This window comes from Mercenaria mercenaria, chromosome 6, assembly GCF_021730395.1.
Source record: "Mercenaria mercenaria strain notata chromosome 6, MADL_Memer_1, whole genome shotgun sequence".
Taxonomy (NCBI): Eukaryota; Metazoa; Mollusca; class Bivalvia; order Venerida; family Veneridae; genus Mercenaria; species Mercenaria mercenaria.
The window spans coordinates 21,922,766-21,942,339 of record NC_069366.1 but is presented as its reverse complement, the minus strand read 5'-3'; the positions used below and the strand labels follow the sequence as shown (position 1 = coordinate 21,942,339).

General features: G+C 36.1%; 1 long non-coding RNA gene across 4 annotated transcripts; it reads left to right on the top strand.

The window, feature by feature from the left end:
• Nucleotides 1-80: 80 nt before the first annotated feature.
• On the top strand, nucleotides 81-17,601 carry LOC128557638 (uncharacterized). Of its 4 annotated transcripts, none has more exons than XR_008371285.1 (9): nucleotides 81-2,162; nucleotides 2,474-3,137; nucleotides 4,142-4,234; nucleotides 4,334-4,895; nucleotides 5,153-5,314; nucleotides 5,651-5,740; nucleotides 6,405-6,558; nucleotides 8,717-8,844; nucleotides 13,062-17,601. It is a non-coding gene; the product is annotated as an uncharacterized LOC128557638 (long non-coding RNA). The 4 variants fall into 4 exon arrangements; XR_008371282.1 differs by having other exon boundaries at nucleotides 81-3,137; nucleotides 4,334-4,460; nucleotides 4,737-4,895; nucleotides 13,062-17,600; XR_008371284.1 differs by having other exon boundaries at nucleotides 81-3,137; nucleotides 5,654-5,740; nucleotides 13,062-17,600.
• Nucleotides 17,602-19,574: the final 1,973 nt, after the last annotated feature.

Here is a 19,574-nt window from a genome sequence, read left to right as displayed (position 1 = left end):
CTTGACCCCCAGGGTCAAATTGACCCAGCCCCAGGTGTAACTTGATTGTGCATAGGGAAATCTTCATAAATTGCTAAAAATAAACCAGAAGGCCTAGATCTTAGATATTTGATAACATTGCCTAGTAGACTTCTACAAACTTTATTCAAACCATGATCCCCGGGTTAAAATTGGCCCCGCCCCAGGGGTCACTTGATTTTACATAGGAAAATCTTCAAAAATTTTCTAAAAAATAAACCAGAAGGCCTAGAGCTTAGATATTTCACATGTAGCATTGACTAGTGAACCTCTACAAAATTATTCAAATCTTGACCCCCGGGATCAAATTGACCCCGCCCCATGGGTTACTTGATTGTACATAGAAAAATCTTCAAAAATTTCTAAAAATAAATCAGAAGGCATAGAGCTCTACAAAATTTGTTCAAATCATGACCCCCAGGGTCAAAAATGACCCCGCCCCAGGGGTCACTCGATTTTACATAGGAAAATCTTCAAAAAAATTCTAAAAATAAACCAGAAGGCCTAGATCTTAGAGTTTTGACATGTAGCATTGCCTGGTAGACTTCTACAAAATTTATTCAAATCATGGCCCCCAAGAGTCAAATTGACCCAGCCCCTGGGGTTACTTTATTGTACATAGAGAAAAACTTCATAAATTTGCTAAAAATAAACCAGAAGGCCTAGATCTTATATATTTGATACGTAACATTGCCTTGTAGACTTCTACAAAATTTGTTCAAATCATGACCTCCGGGATAAAATTGGCCCCGCCCCAGAGGTTACTTGATTGTACAGCGGAAAATCTTCCAAAACATTTCTAAAAATCATCAGTTTGACATTTGAAACATGTAGCTCATATTTCTCAGGTGAGCGATCCAAGGTCATCATGACCCTCTTGTTCTTACACGTGGCAACACTTTGATATATTTGTTTCTCTTTTTACACATGCCTCTCTGTATGCAACAGGGTCACCATGGGAACGTACCGCCACAAACACATTTATAGACAATGACCGACATTCAGATGAGCAGATTTTAGAGCGTATGCAGTTAGTACATGTATGTCTAATTTTTCCTTTATGTGGGTTACCATGGAAACGTACCTCAATATCTAGGCAATGGTATATTGGATGAGCAATGTTCAGATGTACGAAGTCATACAGCAGTTTTTACAGCATATAAGGTGTGTATGTTTACTTTTTCTTTTTTTGTGCTGTAACTTTGATGTATGTGTTTTTCATTTTACACATGCGCCTCTGTATCTATAAACACAACAGGATTACCATGGAAACCAACATCTACATCTAGGCAAAGGTATAAATGGATGACGACGTCCAAATCTACAAACAGCAGTGAGAGAAATCCTGCAACCGATAACGATCACGTGACAAACGCATAACTTTAGTCTAAGCTTTGCTAGCCTAGGATCCGTAAATGAATTTAGGCAAAACTTGAATATAAACAAACATCTGGATAATATGTGCGGTTATTGAAAACTCAATCTACCTTGCATGTGTTTTGCTGCGTAATTCTTGGTGTTCGGTGTTTGCTGTTTTGTCAGGGATTTGTTTGGCTATTTGATGGTGTTTGTAGTGGTTTTTGGTGTTTGTTGTGGTGTTTGTGGTGGTGTTTTGGTGTTTGTTGTGTTTTTGGTGTCTTCCATGTGGTCTTCTCGGTTGTATTCGATCATGTTTGTGTTGTTTTGTTACAATGGGCATTTAGTGCGAATTGTATGTCGCATTTGGTTCTTCATCGTTCGTTCCGTTACAAGGTGAATTTCTTTTTGCCATTAGCAATGCATTATAACTAGATTTGTTCATGTACACAAAATTAATCGAATAAGTTAAATATTGCGTTGTGTGTGTGTGTGTTTTTGTTGTTGTTTTTTTTGTTGTTGTTTTTTTTTTAACTTTCCCATCAGTTTTAGATAGCTGCAGAGACATACCATGAAGAATGCAGACGACAGATATATGGTGCAGACGACATCTCGGTAAGTTCTGTTTTATTTCTGTTGTTTATTCTTTTCGTTTTGTACTGTTGTTTTGTTTTTTTTCTACCAGAATGTCGGAGTACTTGGAGAATAAAGACGCAGACAGATATGGGGACGCAGACGGACATGAAGATGCAGCCCAAACAAAATGTGCGCTTCATTATCGCGATTAGGTATGTATATTGCTTCTTATACTGTCCTATTTTGCATGCATTTCTCTGCAGACTTCCAAAATGGTGGATGATGTTGACTAGAAGCACGTGTGAATATATCTTTTGTAGATATCATGTAATGGTTCAGTGGATGGTGAAGCTATGGTGTTTGATATTGACTACAAGCTCGTACACGGATGTCATGTTGTAGGTTTCACAGAGGGTAAATGGACGGTGCAGCAATGGTGGGTTATGTTGACACTTTCATATGTTTGTTTGTTTTTTTGTGTGTGTTTTTTTCACATGCATTTCTGTATCTATACTCTTTACAGGGTCACCATGGAAATGTACCTCTACATCTAGGCAATGGTACAATGGATGACCGGCGTTCTGATGCACACAAATATATATAGCAGATTTTGGAGCGTATAGGTAAACAGTATGATGTGTTTCTGTTTTTGCACATACCTTTCTGTATTTATACACTCAATCTCAACATGGTTACCATGGAAATGTACCTCTACATCTAGGCAATGGTATTCTGGATGACCGACGTTCAGATGCACACAATTATAGCAGATTTTTGAGCGTATAGGGTGTGTATGTTTACAGCTCGTTTTCGTAAACATCATGTTTGTAAACATTAAAGATTGCGTTTTGTAACCTTAACTCGGCGTTCCATATTTTAGCGGCTCTTGTATAAGAAAAATGTGAGCTCAAGCTAAAACAAAACATAATCAATAAGCAGAAAGGTCATTTTGTAAGTAGAGAAATTTTAGTTTGAAAACGTGTAAACACGTATGACCTATTAATCGAACTGTACTTTTCATTTCTTGCTTAAACAGTATGATATGTTACTGTTTTTGCAAATACCTTTCTGTATTTATACATTCAACCTCAACAGGGTTATTATGGAAACGTACCTAGGCAATAGTATAAATGGGTGGCTGGCGTTTGGATGTACAAAAACACACAGCAGATTTTGGATCATATAGGGTGTGTATGTTTACTTTTTCTTTTTTGTGGCAACATTTGGATATATTTGTTTTTTATTTTACACATGCCTCTCTGTATCTATACATTCAACAGGATAACCATGGAAACTAACATCTACATCTAGGCAAAGGTTCAAACAGCAGTGAGAGAAATTCTGCAACCGATCACTTGGCAAACGCTTAGCTTTAAGTAATCTAAGCCTTGCTAGGACCTGTAAATGACTTCAGGCAAAACTTGAATATAAACAAACATCTGGATAATAGGTGTGCTTATTGAATTATTTGAAAACCCAATCTACCTGGTATGTTTTTGCTGCGGAATTCTTGGTGTTTGGTGTTTGCTGTTTTGTCAGGCTTTTGTTTACAATGGCTACTTGGTAGTGATTGTGGTGTTGTTTGTGTGTTTGTGGTGGTGGTTTTGGTGTTTTTGGTGGTGGTTCTGGTGTTTGTGGTGGTAGTTTTGGAGTTTGTGGTGGTGGTTTTGGAGTTTGTGGTGGTGGTTTTGGTGTGGTGGTAGTTCTGGTGTTTGTGGTGGTGGTTTTGGTGTTTGTGGTGGTGTATTCCATGTGATCTTCTCGGTTGTATTCGATTTCGATAATGTTTTCGTTGTTTTGTTAAAATAGGCTTTTGATGCGAATTGTTTGTCGCATTGGGTTCTTCATCTTTCGTTCCGTTACAAGATGATTTTCTTTCTGCCATTAGCAATACATTATAACTAGATTTATTGATGTACACAATTAAATATTGCGCTGTGATTAATTTGTGTTACGTTTCCCAAAAGTTTTAGATAGCTGCAAAGACATGTCATGAAATTTGCAGACGACATATATGGGGTGCAGGCGAGATCTGGGCTGAACGCGCGAAAGCTTCAAAGACATGCCATGAAATATGCAGACGACAGACATGCGGTGCAGACGAGATCTGGGTTGAACGCGCGAAATTGTTTTATTTTATTTCTGCGTTTAAAATGCTCTTTTTGTTTTGTATTTCTTTTTTCTACCTAAGAATGCTGGGGTATGCATACTTGAAGAAAAAAGATGCAGACGGTCATGGAGATGCAGACCAAGCAAAATGTGCGTTTCTCTTTATGATGAACAGGTATGTATATTGATACTTATGTTATCCTTTTTTTGTATGCATTTTTTTTCAACCTGGTGGCTATTGTTTACAAGCACGTGTGAATATATCATGTTGCAGACAATGCAATGGTTTAGTGGATGGTGCAGCTATGGTACATGATATTGACTACAAGCACGTGAGTGGATGTCATGTTGTAGATTTCACAGTGGTTAAGTGGATGCTGCAACTTGATCCTTTTTCTGAGGTATGTAATTTTTCTGACAGGTACAATTAGATTATTTCGTTTGATTGTTTTTTTTTTGCAGTTTTCATCCCGCAAGTTACGCACATACATTTTCATTTTAATAAATTTTCTATAAATTTATATTTTCTGGTTATCGTGTGGGCGGACATGATTTTAATTCTTTTTTTTTTAATTTTTAACTCATTACTGTTAATTGTTAGATAATGACTACCAGTATTCAGTTAAGCAGTGCATAACTTTAAACCTTTAGAAAGCAAAGAACTATTTTTCTCGTAGTAATTCTGGAGCGTAGGTATGTGCATTCAACTTCTGGCTATAGTGACAGTAAAACTCGAAGTATCGGACAAGAAACTCAAAACTATTCGATGAGAAACCCAGGCTATCAGACGAGGAACCCGAACTATCCGACAAGAAGCAGTTTCCTGTACCATACACGTAAGGACTTGCTTATAATTTATTTTGCACTTTGAATATAGGTCGGTAAATCAGTTTAATTACACCAAGTAGGTTTTCATGATTGGTGTAACTGTACGTCGGGCTCATTGCTGTGTTGCGGTCTAAACAGGCAAGCGTTTGCTACCGTATAAGCCTGAAGCGTGGTTCGAATTCGTGACTATCGTTTCATATGTGACTTTGGTGTAAGTGTTGGTTTCTGAAAAACAGTGTGGCTGTTTATTTTATTGTATTAACAGGAAGAAAAATTTAGTTGATGGAACTGCAGTTGTCGTAGAATTGCCTTGCTGGTACTAAAAAGATGCCGATAACCAGAGGGGCACTGGTAACCAATCGATGTCGCTCATCAGAGGTGTTCTGGAACTCTTATGTCAAAATAGTAATCAACTGTTCTCGACAAGGTAGGCTACTAAATCATTTTAGAATTGCTATTTACGCGACGCGAGTTCGAGCCACAGTTTGTATTACATCTACGGTTTCTGACTTATCTGAAACAATGTTAAATGTGACAGGCACAGCGAAATTTTTTTAGCTATTGTTGATATGGGCTGACATCTGGTTCTGTGACATAACTTTCCTTTTTCCGGAACATATTGGGAGATTTGTCAAGTTATGTAATCGCTGGTAGTTATCTAAATTTTACAAAATAACAATTTCGGTAACTGAACTTAGGTATTATATATCTATATGTATTAAGAGGATTTATAACATGACAGTTAGTTGCCAATTATATCTAGCAGACGGCACTTGCTGCTTCTATCAGATGACGCCAGTGGCGGAAGAAGGGACCCCCGATGCCTGGAGTAACTGTGCAGTATAACATTTTGGTAAAATATTTGAATTTGTTTGTCGTCATACTTTCCAGTATAAAACTTTCATAAAATAATTTAACTTTTATATTGTCGTCATTTTGTACACTGATACTGGCTTGTATAACTTGCAGACCCTAAAGGCGATGCATTTATGACGCGTTTGTTCCGGAAATGAAAAAAAATACCAACCTTAAACTGAAGAGTGTATAACTTTGCAAATCACGGATCGACTGTTTCACAAGATAAACTGACTTGAAAAATAATTATTGGCATATACTGTCATTTCTAATAGTGCAATAAAACTTATCAGTGTAGGACTTATAGGTTATTAGATTTGTATCGAGAAATATGAATGAGTTATGCAGCGGAATTATTGCGCGACTTCAGGACGCAATATTTCGAAAAAGAACGAGTGCATATTATCGATGCAAATCTAATAATCTGTATATGACATACGTATCTAAAGTAATAACAGTTATATAAACGATATGAATTAGTTTTTAACATGAGCAAAATTAATCTTATCGTCGTTAAAGACATTCAGTCAAATGCGATGACAAACGTAAAAATTACATCACAAATGATGCCACGCACCCGACGTGAAATGTGAAAATATTGACGTTTCTTAACGAAGTTTATAACTGAGTATGTAATTGTGTATGTAATAAAACAATTTCAGCACTGTTTGATTGGGCAAGATAGAGTGGTTTTAGTGGAATTCAGCCCTTGATGGACATATCGTCTGTATTTGCCCTGTCCTGGTGATGGTAGAGAGCTCTTTCACAACTCGTGCGCATATCAGAATCCGCGAGGTAGGCGACGAATTTATTCAGGTAAAGAGAAATGTTACTTCATAACATTTTTATGCCCCCGGCATCTACTGATGCGGGAGGCATATAGTGATTGTCCTGTCCGTCCGTTTGTTCGTCCGTCCATACGAGGTTAACCAAATGGGACCGTTTCGTCTAGCATCAATACCCCTAACTAGAATGACTTGATACTAATGCAGATGTAACCTGTGACCATTCCTCATCTTCAGACATCACCTGACCTCAGTTTGACCTTGACCTTGAACTTGACCTCGTTTTGGACTTAGGTTGCTTTGTATCGACAAGGATGCCACCGGGGGCATCAAGCGTTTATTGAACGCAGCTCTTTGTTTTTATTAGTTTAAAAGTTATTTTATCTGCTTTGTATGAAGATAATGAAATTAGGTTCCATAAACATGGCATTGCGGAAAACAATTCTTCTGGCATGTATGTACTTTATAAATTATTTTGCCACATAAATTCGTGACATGGTGTGCTCACCCGGCTATAATGGTAGATCATTAGACTCCTTGTTTTGAGTCGCTGATTCAAATCCCGATTGGACAGAACTTTGACCGCAGTTTTTGATGAGGTATGGGTACTAGTTAGAAACCAGCTAGCATGATCATGAAAAAAAACATGATTTCAAAAACTACTTTCTATGAATCTGTTAAATGAATTCTGTTTCAACTAAATGTATTTAAAATTAGCGAGCAAGTCACTCTGAAATTCAGACCTATTTTGTATTTATGTCACCAACGGATGTCCAAGAAATATACACATTGTTATTTGCAAATTGTTCACCTCTAAGAACTCTCAGATGGACTTAGAAAATAATCTTTTTTGCCTGCATTATAGGTAAACTATGATACGATGTAAATTATTAGGTATATTTTATTACCACGGTGTCAAAGATAGTGTTTAAAATATCTGTCCGTCCGTAAGTTCGTTAAACACATTTCTTGTATACTCAGCTGCTCTTACAGTTTATATCTAACTGAAATATACTTAGTATACACCGTTTACATCAAAATGCGCATATTGTGGGGATTTTCATGTAATATTCTTTTGGGGTAATGGCCCTTTTTTGGACTAGTTACATCCATATCAGAACATTGTGTATCCAAATTCTCATACAGTTTCTACCCAATTTAAACGAAACATGAAGTGGACATGTGTATTATCGAAACTTCCATGTCTGGTTTTCTGATCGAGTTATGACCCGTTCTCGGTCAAATTTTACAACTACATCAGAACACATTATGTACTTAAGTCCTACAGCTCAAATGAAACTTTGTATACATCAGCTTGAAGAAGACATTTGCTTTTTTTCTGGAATTTGGTGTCCGAAGATTTTTTTTTCTTTTTTAGTTTTGCCTCTTTTTAAATTCTTAGCATTATTCTATCGAATATTTTCAGGGGTTCGTGTGTCATACAATTTGAACATCATTTTTGTTCTCTTTAGACATTTACTGACGACAGAAATTTTATCTTGATACATTAATACTGTTTCATTGTTTGATTTTTTTTTACTCAGTTTTAAAGACATTGATTGGGTGGTCTTGAGAAATTCTGCATTTTTTAATGATACATCTTTACTCCATTTCTAGAGATAAAGCACACTTTTTGCACAAGTACTCGTTTCAGTCGGGTTATCACTTTACTCGGACTTTATCACAGAACCCCTTTAAAACCTCAAATTTTATTTTAAATAAAAGTAATCAATACAGTATTCAAATTAAACTTTAAAATGTTTTCATTTTAGCTTCCTCTAAGACATGTGAGATTAAAAACTAAACTTGATTTCTAAATTACTGCGAGTCACTACATGTTCATTGTAAAAACAGGAAAACGACAGAACTTGAAAATGTATTTTTCTGATTAGTCAGTTAGAATTTCTGACCTACTATATAGGCCATTTTAATTTGTACAAACAATGTTATAACCAGAATCCCCCCCCCCCCCCCCCCCCCCTGCTTATTGCTCAAGTCATTAAGTTTAAATATTGGCCACCAACTTTCAGCAGAACAGTTTCCTTGAAGTGACAGAATTCAACGACCTCGAGCGAGACTTGAACCCACGCAGATATGTGCAATTGCCAATTATTAAGCGATATGTAGCATATTTTCATTGAATTGCATGAATTTCGCTTGTTACTGTTATAAGTATGATTTTTTTTCAGGTTTAAAATGACAGGAAGACAGTGTTTTACATTGTTGAAAGAAAAAGAATCGATTCCAGAACGTGCCGTCCTGTGTTTGTTGTTTTCGACAATTGAGGGGAGAGTCCGGTGCATGCCAGATACTATCTGTAAGAAAGTTATGTTTAATTTTGTACCATTTATTCTGAAATAGCTTGTTTTAAACAGTTATACAAATTATGTAGAGAGCTATCCTACTCGGCGTCCGTGGCCATTCTGCAAGTTTCTTGGCAAAAGTGGTTTTTTTATTTTTAGCTCCACTATTCGGACAATAGGGGGGGGCTATTCTACTTGCCCCGGCGTCGGCGTCGGCGTTTGCGTCAGCTTGAGCTTTCTTGGTTAAAGTTTTTCGGCAACCTTTGTTTTTCTGTAATATCTTTGTTACTATTGCTCATATCTTACTGTAACTTCACATAAACATTGTCCAGCATACAAAGTATGTGCAGGGACTGGGCCCATAATACCTAAGGTCAAGGTCATCAAGGTGTTATACTTTGGTTATTTTTAAGGTTAAATGTTTTGGCAACCTTTGTTTTTCTGTCATATCTGTGTTACTATTGCTTATATCTTACTGTAAGTTCACACAATCATTGTCCAACATACAAAGTATGTGCAGGGACTGGGCCCATTATACCAAAAATCAAGGTCACAAAGTTGTTATACTTGGTATTATTTCCATGTTAAATTTTTGAAATCTTTGTTTATAGACCTATCTTTGGTTCTTTAAAAGATAATGACTTTAAATTAAAAATGTTTCTTTATAATGTGTGTTACAACTCCATAACTCTAATTGTATTTTTTTACAGAATTATGCCTCTTTCATACTTAATTTTTTGTTTGTTTTGGCAATCTTCGCATTCTTGATGTTACTTTAGTACAATATAAGATACTTGAAACTTGAAATGTGTCTTTATCATCATCATCTGCATGAGTGGTAACTATCCCCATAACTCCGATTTGTATTTTTGACCAAATTATGTCCCTTTCATACTTTTTTTTTTTTTGACAATCTTGGTTTTCTGGAAATGACTTTGATACTTTATAAGGTAATGACTTGAAACTCAAAATATATATTTTACCATTATCATCTGCATGTGTGGTAACAATCCAAATAACTCTAGTTTGTGTTCTTGACAGAATTATGCCCCTTGGTTAAAGTAGAGGTCTCTTATTTAGACATATATTCATTTTACTATCAAATCGCCGAATAGTGGAGCGCGCTGTCTTACGGACAGTTCACGTTATCTCATTTGTGACTCAAACCTAAAACATCACATCATAAGGTCCTGGCACTAATCTTTCATAAATGCTCTCATTGTTTTAGTTAATTATTCTTTTGCCCCAGCTGTCGAAGACCCGGGAGGCAGACATAATTTGAACTGTCTGTATGTCACACTTTCTTCGGATTTTACCTCCTTCTGCAGTTCCCTTCGAATACAAATGAAACCTTTTGGAGTTCACAATGACAACTACGTCTGTACCTTGTGTACCACTTCAGATGAAGCCCAGTATTCATCAACATTAAAGCACCCACGTGTGCATTATAGGACTTTCATGTTGTCTATACTTATGCTCCTTTTTATGCTCCGAAAGGTGAGCATATTAAAATCGCACTGTCCGTCCGCTCGTCCGTGCGTGCGTCCGTGCGTCCGGTAAATGCTTGTCCGGGCTGTAACTCTTCCATCCATGAATGGATTTTGAAATAACTTGGCATAAATTTTCACCATAATGAGACGAAGTGTCATGCGCAAGACCCAGACCTCTAGCTTCAAGGTCAAGGTCACACTTAGAGGTCAAAGGTTAACATGGTCTGTTTCGTGTCCGGTCCATAACTCTGCCATCCATGAAGGGATTTTGAAAGGACTTGGCATAAATGTTTACCATAATGAGGCGACTTGTCATTCGCAAGACTCAGACCCCTAGCTCCAAGGTCAAGGTCACATTTACAAGTCAAAGGTTAACAGGGTATGTTTTGTGTCCGGTCCATAACTCTGCCATTCATGAAGGGATTTTGAAATGACTTGGCATAAATGTACACCATAATATGACGACGTGTCATGAGCAAGACGCAGACCCCTAGCTCTAAGGTCAAGGTCACACTTAGAGGTCAAAGGTTAACTTAGTCTGTTTCTTGTCCGTCCATAACTGCCATTGATGAAGGGATTTTGAAATTACTTGGCATAAATGTTCCCTATAATGAGATGAGGTGTCATGTGCAAGACCCAGACCCCTAGCTCCAAGGTCAAGGTCACACTTAGAAGTCAAAGGTGTTTCTTGTCTGTCTGGTCCATAACTCTGCCATTTATCAAGGGAATTGAAAATAATTTGACACAGATGTTAATCATATTGAGTCACACTTATGACCGAGGCCTCTTAGGTCAAGGTCACAAAATGATATGTGATTTTTTTGCGAATACAGCTATGGCATTCTTAGGCCTACTTCGGGGGCATTTGTCACCAGTAGTGACAGCTCTTGTTTTTTTTTTGAATTTAACAATATACAGCTACAAGCTTTGAGCATTCAACTCTTCGTACACTTTTCATTTAGTTCAAACAAAACTTGGTACACTTAACATGAACATTGCATGGTGTTGGTATTCATTGTTTCCCACTTTTGTGTTGAATTTTTAGCAGGCTTTTTTAATATAATTTCATCTAAAATTTGTAAGAAAGTCAACAAAGGCGCTTGCAGTAATTACATACGAAGAGGGCTATACCATTGAAACTATTGAAAAGTATTTACAGAGCTTTTCAAACGTACGCACAGTGCTATTGAAACACACTTGTGATCTAGTTGTTTTGCTTACTTTTTGTCAACTTATTTTCGTTGTTAATATGCTGACTTTTGTCAAATATTCTATCTCCAGCTTTTAGCTCGACTATACGAAGTATATGGAGAGCTGTCCTACTCAACACGGCGTCGGCGTCCTTCCGCGTCCCCACCTTGGTTAAAGTTTTTTTTACACTTCATCCTTTTACTCCTTATCACTGTAATTACATGATGAATTTGTTTTAAACTTAAAATAGTTGTTCCTCATCATCACCCACATCATATGGCACATTACTACACGGATTTGATTCAGACTGAAAGCAGTTGTTCCACATCATCTCCAACATCATATGACACAAGGTCCATAACTCTGGTACCAATATTTAATGAATTATCCCCCACTTTTACTTAGAATTTCAGGTTAAAGTTTTGGTGCAATATCACTCTATCTCAGTTATTACTAAATGGATTTGATTCAAACTTAAAATAGTTGTTCTACCTTATCAGCTACATCGTATGACACAAGGTGCATAACTCTTGCACCAATTTTTCATGAATTATGCCCCCTTTTACTTAGAATTTAAGGTTAATTTATAAGGTTAATTTTGATGCATATCCACTATATTTTAGTTATTACTATATGGATTTGATTCAAACTTGAAGCAGTTGTACAGCATCATCACTCACATCATATGACACAAGAGCCATAACTCTTGCACCAGTATTTCATGAATTATCTCCATTTTTAGCTCGACTTTTCGAAGAAAAAGTAGAGCTATTGCACTCGCCCCGAATCATATGACACAAGGTGATAACTGTTGCACCAATATTTTATGAATTAAGAGCCCCCCCCCCTTTTTAGCTCGACTATTCGAAGAATAGGTGAGCTATCCTTATCGCCCCAGCGTCGGCGTGAGCGTGAGCGTTAGCGTTAGCGTCACACAAATGTTAAAGTTTGCGTACCACCCCAAATATTTTCAAAGTCCATTGAGATATTGCTTTGATATTTTGCATACTTGTTTACCAACATGATCCCAGTCTGTAAAAAGGAGGAGGCAACTCTATCGAGCATTTTGACAGAATTATGGCCCCTTTTCGACTTAGAATATGCTTATTGTAATGTCATTGCTTATATTATACTATCAAGCACTGAGAATAGTCGAGCGCGCTGTCAACTGACAGCTCTTGTTGTTTATAATTATACTTATTTAGTGTTTTGATACACTTTATCTTTATCTTTCTTATAACTTGATATTTTTGACACAGACTCACTATTGTGCAATATCTACATCCACCATTGGAGTCATTTAACACTCCAGTGGCAGCTCCAGCTTCCTCAGATGTGCCCCGTTTCACTATGCAGCATCAAAATAGTCGAGCGTGCTGTCTTCTGTGACAGCTCTTGGCAGTTTTTTTTCTCCTGCAAAGGGAGGGGAGATGTATAGCTCTACTGATTATTCTGAGAAGAAAAAAAATGGAAGATTTGGTTTAAGTTGATTTTACCTTTAAGTTACATCTTGAAGTATTTTTATCCTAATTATTTGTCATCATTTTCAGATTGATTTTGAACACTCTAGTGAGAAATATATGCAGATGGAAGAACCAAGTATGATAAATCCAAGACAGACCTGGCACAAGCATATAGCATGACACCACTACAGCCGCCATGACAAAAGCATAGTTAAACAAATTAGACATAAGCTAACATTTATATAATTATACCCCAACGTACAAAGTATATTGGGCTATGTTGGAGTCACGCATGTCCAGTCCATCCGTTCATTTGTCCACCATGGCCGCTGGGATGATTTTTATAAAACTGACATAAATTATAAACCACATCAAGACGATGTACAGAGCGCTCAACCTAGGTCACAAGGCCAAAGGTCAAGGTTACTCGTGGAGGTCAAAGGTCAAATAGCTTAGCTTCATGTCCGCTCTATATTGTCTAAACGGCTTTGAAAATATTTATCTCGACTGTTTGAAGAATAAGGAAGATTACTGTACTTTCCTTGGCGTCTGTGTCACTGTTACTGTTGCATTGAAAGTTAAAATTTTAGGACATGTGCAGGCTTCTCAGTGTCACTATATCTTCTTACTACTGCCCTTATTAACATCAAACTTCACATAAGTGTTGGTCTTGATAAGGGAAATACATCTACATGTATTAGTTTAGGAACAAGTATCCTAAATGTCGAAGTCACTGGCTTAAATATTGTGATAGTGCTGGTTAAAGTTTCATGGTAAGCTTCTCAGTTTCCCAATATAATCTCACATAAAGATTGATCTTAGAACGTGGCAGAAATCTTTTTGTTTAGGGTCAGGTTGCTCAGAGGTCAAGGTTACTGGGGTCAGATTTTATAACAGTGTTGGTTAAAGTCTTGTGGCACATTTCTCAATTTGACTTATATCTCATAATGTTTCCTAGAACTGGTATCCCTCATGTTCTATCCTTTTTAGCTCGACTATACGAAGTATAAGGAGAGCTATCCTACTCGCCCCAGCGTCGGCGTCGGCGTCTTTCCGCGTCCCCACCTTGGTTAAAGTTTTGGTGCACTTTCTCTTTTTTCAACTTATCTCTGTAATTACTTGATGGATTTGATTCAAACTTGAAATACTTATTCCTCATCATCATCCACATCATCTGACATAAGGGCCATAAGTCTGGCACCAATATTTCATGAATTATCCCCCCTTTTCACTTAGATTTTCAGGTTAAAGTTTTGATGCACTTTCACTCTATCTCTGTTATTACTGAATGGATTTGATTCAAACTTAAACTAGTTGTTCAACATCATCACACACATCATATGACACAAGGTGCATAACTCTGGTAGCATTTTTTCATTAATTATTCCCCCTTTTTACTTAGAATTTCAGGTTAAAGTTTTGGTGCACTTTCACTCTACCTCTGTTATTACTGAATGGATTTGATTCAAACTTAAACAATTGTTCAACATCATTACCCTTATCATATGACACAAGGTGCATAACTCTGGCACAATTTTTCATGAATTATTCCCGTTTTTACTTAGAATTTCAGGTTAAAGTTTTATGCACTTTCACTCTATCTCTGTTATTACTGAATGGATCTGATTCAAACTTAAACAATTGTTCAACATCATTACCCTTATCATATGACACAAGGTGCAAAACTCTGGCACCAATTTTTCATGAATTATTTCCCCTTTTTACTTAGAATTTTAGGTTTTGATGCACTTTCACTCTGTCTCTGTTATTACTGAATGGATTTGATTCAAACTTAAAATAGTTGTTCAACATTATCACCCACACCATATGACACAAGGTGCATAACTCTGGCACCAATTTTTAATTAATTATTCCCCCTTTTTACTTAGAATTTTAGGTTAAAGTTTTGATGCACTTTCACTCTGGCACCAATGTTTAATGAATTATGCCCCTTTTGCTTAGGATATACTTATATAGTGTTTTGATACATTTTATCTTTACCTCTCTTATTACTTCAAGTTGATATTTTTGACATAGACCCAGGCTATTGTGCAATATCTTCATCCACAATTGGAGTCATTAAACCCTCCAGTGCAGCTCTAGTTTCCTCAGATGTGCCCAGTTTCACTATCCAGCATCGAAATAGTCGAGCGCGCTGTCTCCTGTGACAGCTTTTGTTAGCTATACCCACACTTCATCTACGTTCCTCCAGACACCCACCCAAAAATGCGTTCCATACAAAAACTTATATTTCATGTTTCCATCAACTCCCCTACTCCGCTGTCTTCACCTGCCTCCTCCACCCCATTTCACCGAACCTTTACCCTCGCCCCTAACCGCCGCCCCCTCCATAAAAAGGATAAAAACTCCTTTTCGATCTCCCACACTTATTATAATAATAACAATATCTTGTTAAACATTTTCTTCATAGTCGAGCAGACACAATTAACTCAGATCACTAGGTCCAAGGTCAAGGTCACACCTAAAAATCAAAAGTCATGATGACAACATTTTACTTTCCCTTTATCAAAGTGAGGTCTGGGGGTATCAATCGAATTCAGTGGTAGCCTTAGTTGATCAGGTGTTAGTGACATAAATGTGCATTATTTGCTTTATTGTGGGGAGGGGGGTGGGTATAGGAATGGTCTCCGTCCGTCTGTCCGTCCGTCTGCTCGTCCGTAACACTTCCGTGTCTGGTCCATATGTCCTAAACCCCTTGAAGGATTTTCATGAAACTTGGTCAAATGATCACATCAAGACGATGTGCAAAACTTATGACTTTGCCATGTCGGCTCAAGGTCAAGGTCACAACTCAAGGTCAAAGGTTTTAGCCTTCCATTTCGTGTCCGCTCTGTATCTCCTAAACTCTTGAAGGAATTTTATAAAACTCGGGTCAAATGATCACCTCATCAAGAGGATGCCGGCTCAAGGTCAAGGTCACAACAAGGGTTAAAGGTTTGAGCCTTCCATTTTGCGTCCGCTTTGTATCTCCTAAACCCCTTGAAAGATTTTCATGAAACTTGGGTCAAATTATCACTTCATCAAGACGATGTGTAGAACTCTTGAATCAGCCATGTTGGCTCAAGGTCAAGGCTGCAACTTGGGATCAAAGGTTTGAGCCTTTCATTGTGTTTCCGCTCTGTATCTCCTAAACCCCTTGAAGGATTTTCATGAAACCTGGGTCAAATGATCACCTCATCAAGTTGATGTGCAGACCCTATGAGTTAGCCATGCCGGCTCAAGGTCAAGTTCGTAAAGGTTTGAGTCTTCCATTTTGTGTCCGCTCTGTATCTCCTAAACCCTTGAAGGATTTTCATTAAACATGGGCCAAATGATTACCACATCAAGAACTCATGATTTAGCTATGTGAACTCAAGGTCAAGGTCACAACTCAAGGTCAAAGGTTTGAGCTCTGTATCTCCTAAACCCCTTGAAAGATTTTCATGAAACTTTGGTCAAATGATCAACTCATCAAGATGATGTGCAGAATTCATAAGTCAGTCATGTCAGTACAAGGTTAAGGTCACAGTTCAAGGTCAAATGTTCAAGTTACCCTTTCACTTTCCATAACAGTGGCGGGGTTTTTAGCTGTCTTTCAGGCTGCCATGTAATAATTGATTTTAGGACATGAGATATTTGTTTGTTTCAGTGTAAGATCGATCAAATCATTCTATATACATCTTGCGAAAATGTAAACTCTAGTGTTCAGGCGTGAAAAATAATCGATTTTACTATAAATCAAAGAAATATTATATTATGTAGTTAAATGTATCTGTACTATAAATCAAAGAAAATTTATATTATGCAATTAAATATATGTGTACTATAAATCAAAGAAATTTTATATTATGCAATTAAATATATGTGTACTATAAATCAAAGAAATTTTATATTATGCAATTAATTATATGTGTACTAAATTGTACACATTTTACAAGTATAACATTTCACCAAACGTGCAACGATACGCCTAAAATTATGGCAATATATATGTTGGAAAAAGTTATATAGTTCTACTAGATTGATTTCTTTTACATTTTAATATAATTATTTTTTAATATTTTTTCTTCTATAAAAACAATCAGATTTTATATAATTCATATTCTTTCGCGTTAAATTGATGTTGCGTGCAAGTGAAAACTGTATTTGGATTTCTTACTTCTGAAACAGTGGGTTTATCAGGGTATAATCTATCGTTATATTTCAACAATATCTGAAAACTTGGCAAGAAATTCAATAAAACTACAAAATGTAGCGATAAAATCATAGCTCTTTTATTTATTCAAACACACTTTCTACTGCACTTTGTTTGGTTGGTATTAATGTAGCTTTTAAAAGTAATTTTAGCCTCATTTCTTGTTCACTGAATTTTACACTGTTTGGTATAACTCTTAATCGACGCCTAACTTTATGCACTAACATTAACTCTTGCGGCTAAAATGACTTTTAAAGCAACTCTGTCTATTATCAGTAACAATGTATTAAACAGGTAAATCTTTAGGAACGATGTGTAGAAAGATTAGCTGATCAAATATTTAGTAGAATTGTTGGCAAACTTTTAGGTTTTTAGTCCTCGCTTTAAATAATTACTGGAATATAATGTTAGATTATAACATGATAAACTCACTGTATCATACGGAGAGAAATCCAAATATGATTTTTCACTAGTACGGAACAACACTTGAACGCAAAAGGATATGAATTGTATGTAAGGACTGGAAATTTGCTTCAAATAGAAAAAAGATATATAATACTGCTTACGAAAACACTAAAATAATACACGCCAAACTATTAAAATCTAAAAGAAACATGTATATCGCGTAGACATATTTAACCATATTTTTTCCAACAGCATTCTGACGTCATGAAATATAGCGTGACGTTACGCATGGCGCAGGTGTCAGCGCGGTTAAATAAGATAACATGAGATAAATTAATTTTAACTCTGCAAGATAATAAAGCGGTACAAAATAAGCGATGAGTTTTTCAATTAGTTAAAAATTTAGAATTAAAATGAACGTGCAATACATATATACATATATAAATCTGGTATAATAATGATGATGATAATAATAATTATAATAGATAAGTTTTCAGTTAATTAAATATTAAGAATAAAAATGAACGTGAAATACATATATAAATCTGGTACAATAATAATAATAATAATAATAATAATAATATCAATAATAATAATAATGAATAATAATAAAAAAATAATGATAATATCAATAATAATAATAATGAATAAAATTTCACGTAATGCCGAATTAACTTTCACTCGGGAACACCAGTTTTCAGTTTATTCGGTGAAAGAAATTTCGATCTTATACGGAAACCAAAACATGCCCCATTTCTATATATTTTTACAGCAGTAGTAGGTAACAAACATCCATAGTTACACAACCTAGGACTGAGATCATTTTAACTGTTGTTAGATATTTTTTTGTTTTATGTTCCCAAGATATTCCCGTGAAGAAATTTAACTTCACATTATTATTCCTCAAGACCAGATGACATGTTGAACACGTCACCTATGCCTGATGGCCAAAGGTCACAACTCAAGGTCAAAGGTCAGATATTTGGTTTTTGCTCCACATAACTTCTGTGCCTAGAAGGGTTTTATTACTTCATGGATTTGATTCAAACTTTAAATAGTTGTTCAACATTATCACCCATATCATATAACACAAGGTCCATAACTCTTGCACCAATATTTCATAAATTATGCTCCCCATTTTTACTTGGCATTTAACCTAGGTTAAAGTTTTTATACACTTTCACTCTCAGTTATTACTGAATGGATTTGATTCAAACTTAAAATAGATGTTCCACCTTATCAACCACATCATGCGACACAAGGTGCATAACTCTGACACCATTTTTTTATGAATCATGTCCCCTTTTACTTAGAATTTAAGGTTAATTTTAATGCATTTTCGCTATATCTCAGTTATTACTAAATGGCTTTGATTCAAACTTAAAATAGATGTTCCACCTTATCACCCACATCATATGACACAAGGCGCATAGCTCTGACACAAATTTTTCATGAATTATGTCCCCTTTTACTTAGAATTTAAGGTTAATCTTGATGCATTTTCACTATATCTCATATATATAACTTCTTTGCCTGGAAGGGTTTTATTACTTAATGGATTTGATTCAAACTTAAACTAGTTGTTCCACATCATCACTCACATCATATGACACAAGGTGCACAACTCTTGCACCACTATTTCCTGAATTATGCCCCCTTTTTGGTAAAAATTATACTTATGTCATGTTTTGATACACTTTATCTGTACCTCTCTTATAATTTGATATTTTTTATCACAGACTCAAGCTACTGTGCAACATTTATCCACCATTGGAGTCATTAAACACTACAGTGACAGTTCCTGACATATTTAAATGTTTTTGGTACACAGGTGTAACATCATAAAATACGATTTTGATGCATTTTCACTATATCTCAGTTATTGCGAAATGCATTTGATTCAAACTTTAAGTATTTGTTCCACATCATCACCCACATCATATGACACAAGGTGCATAACTCTTGCACCAATATTTCCTGAATTATGTCCCCTTTTTTGG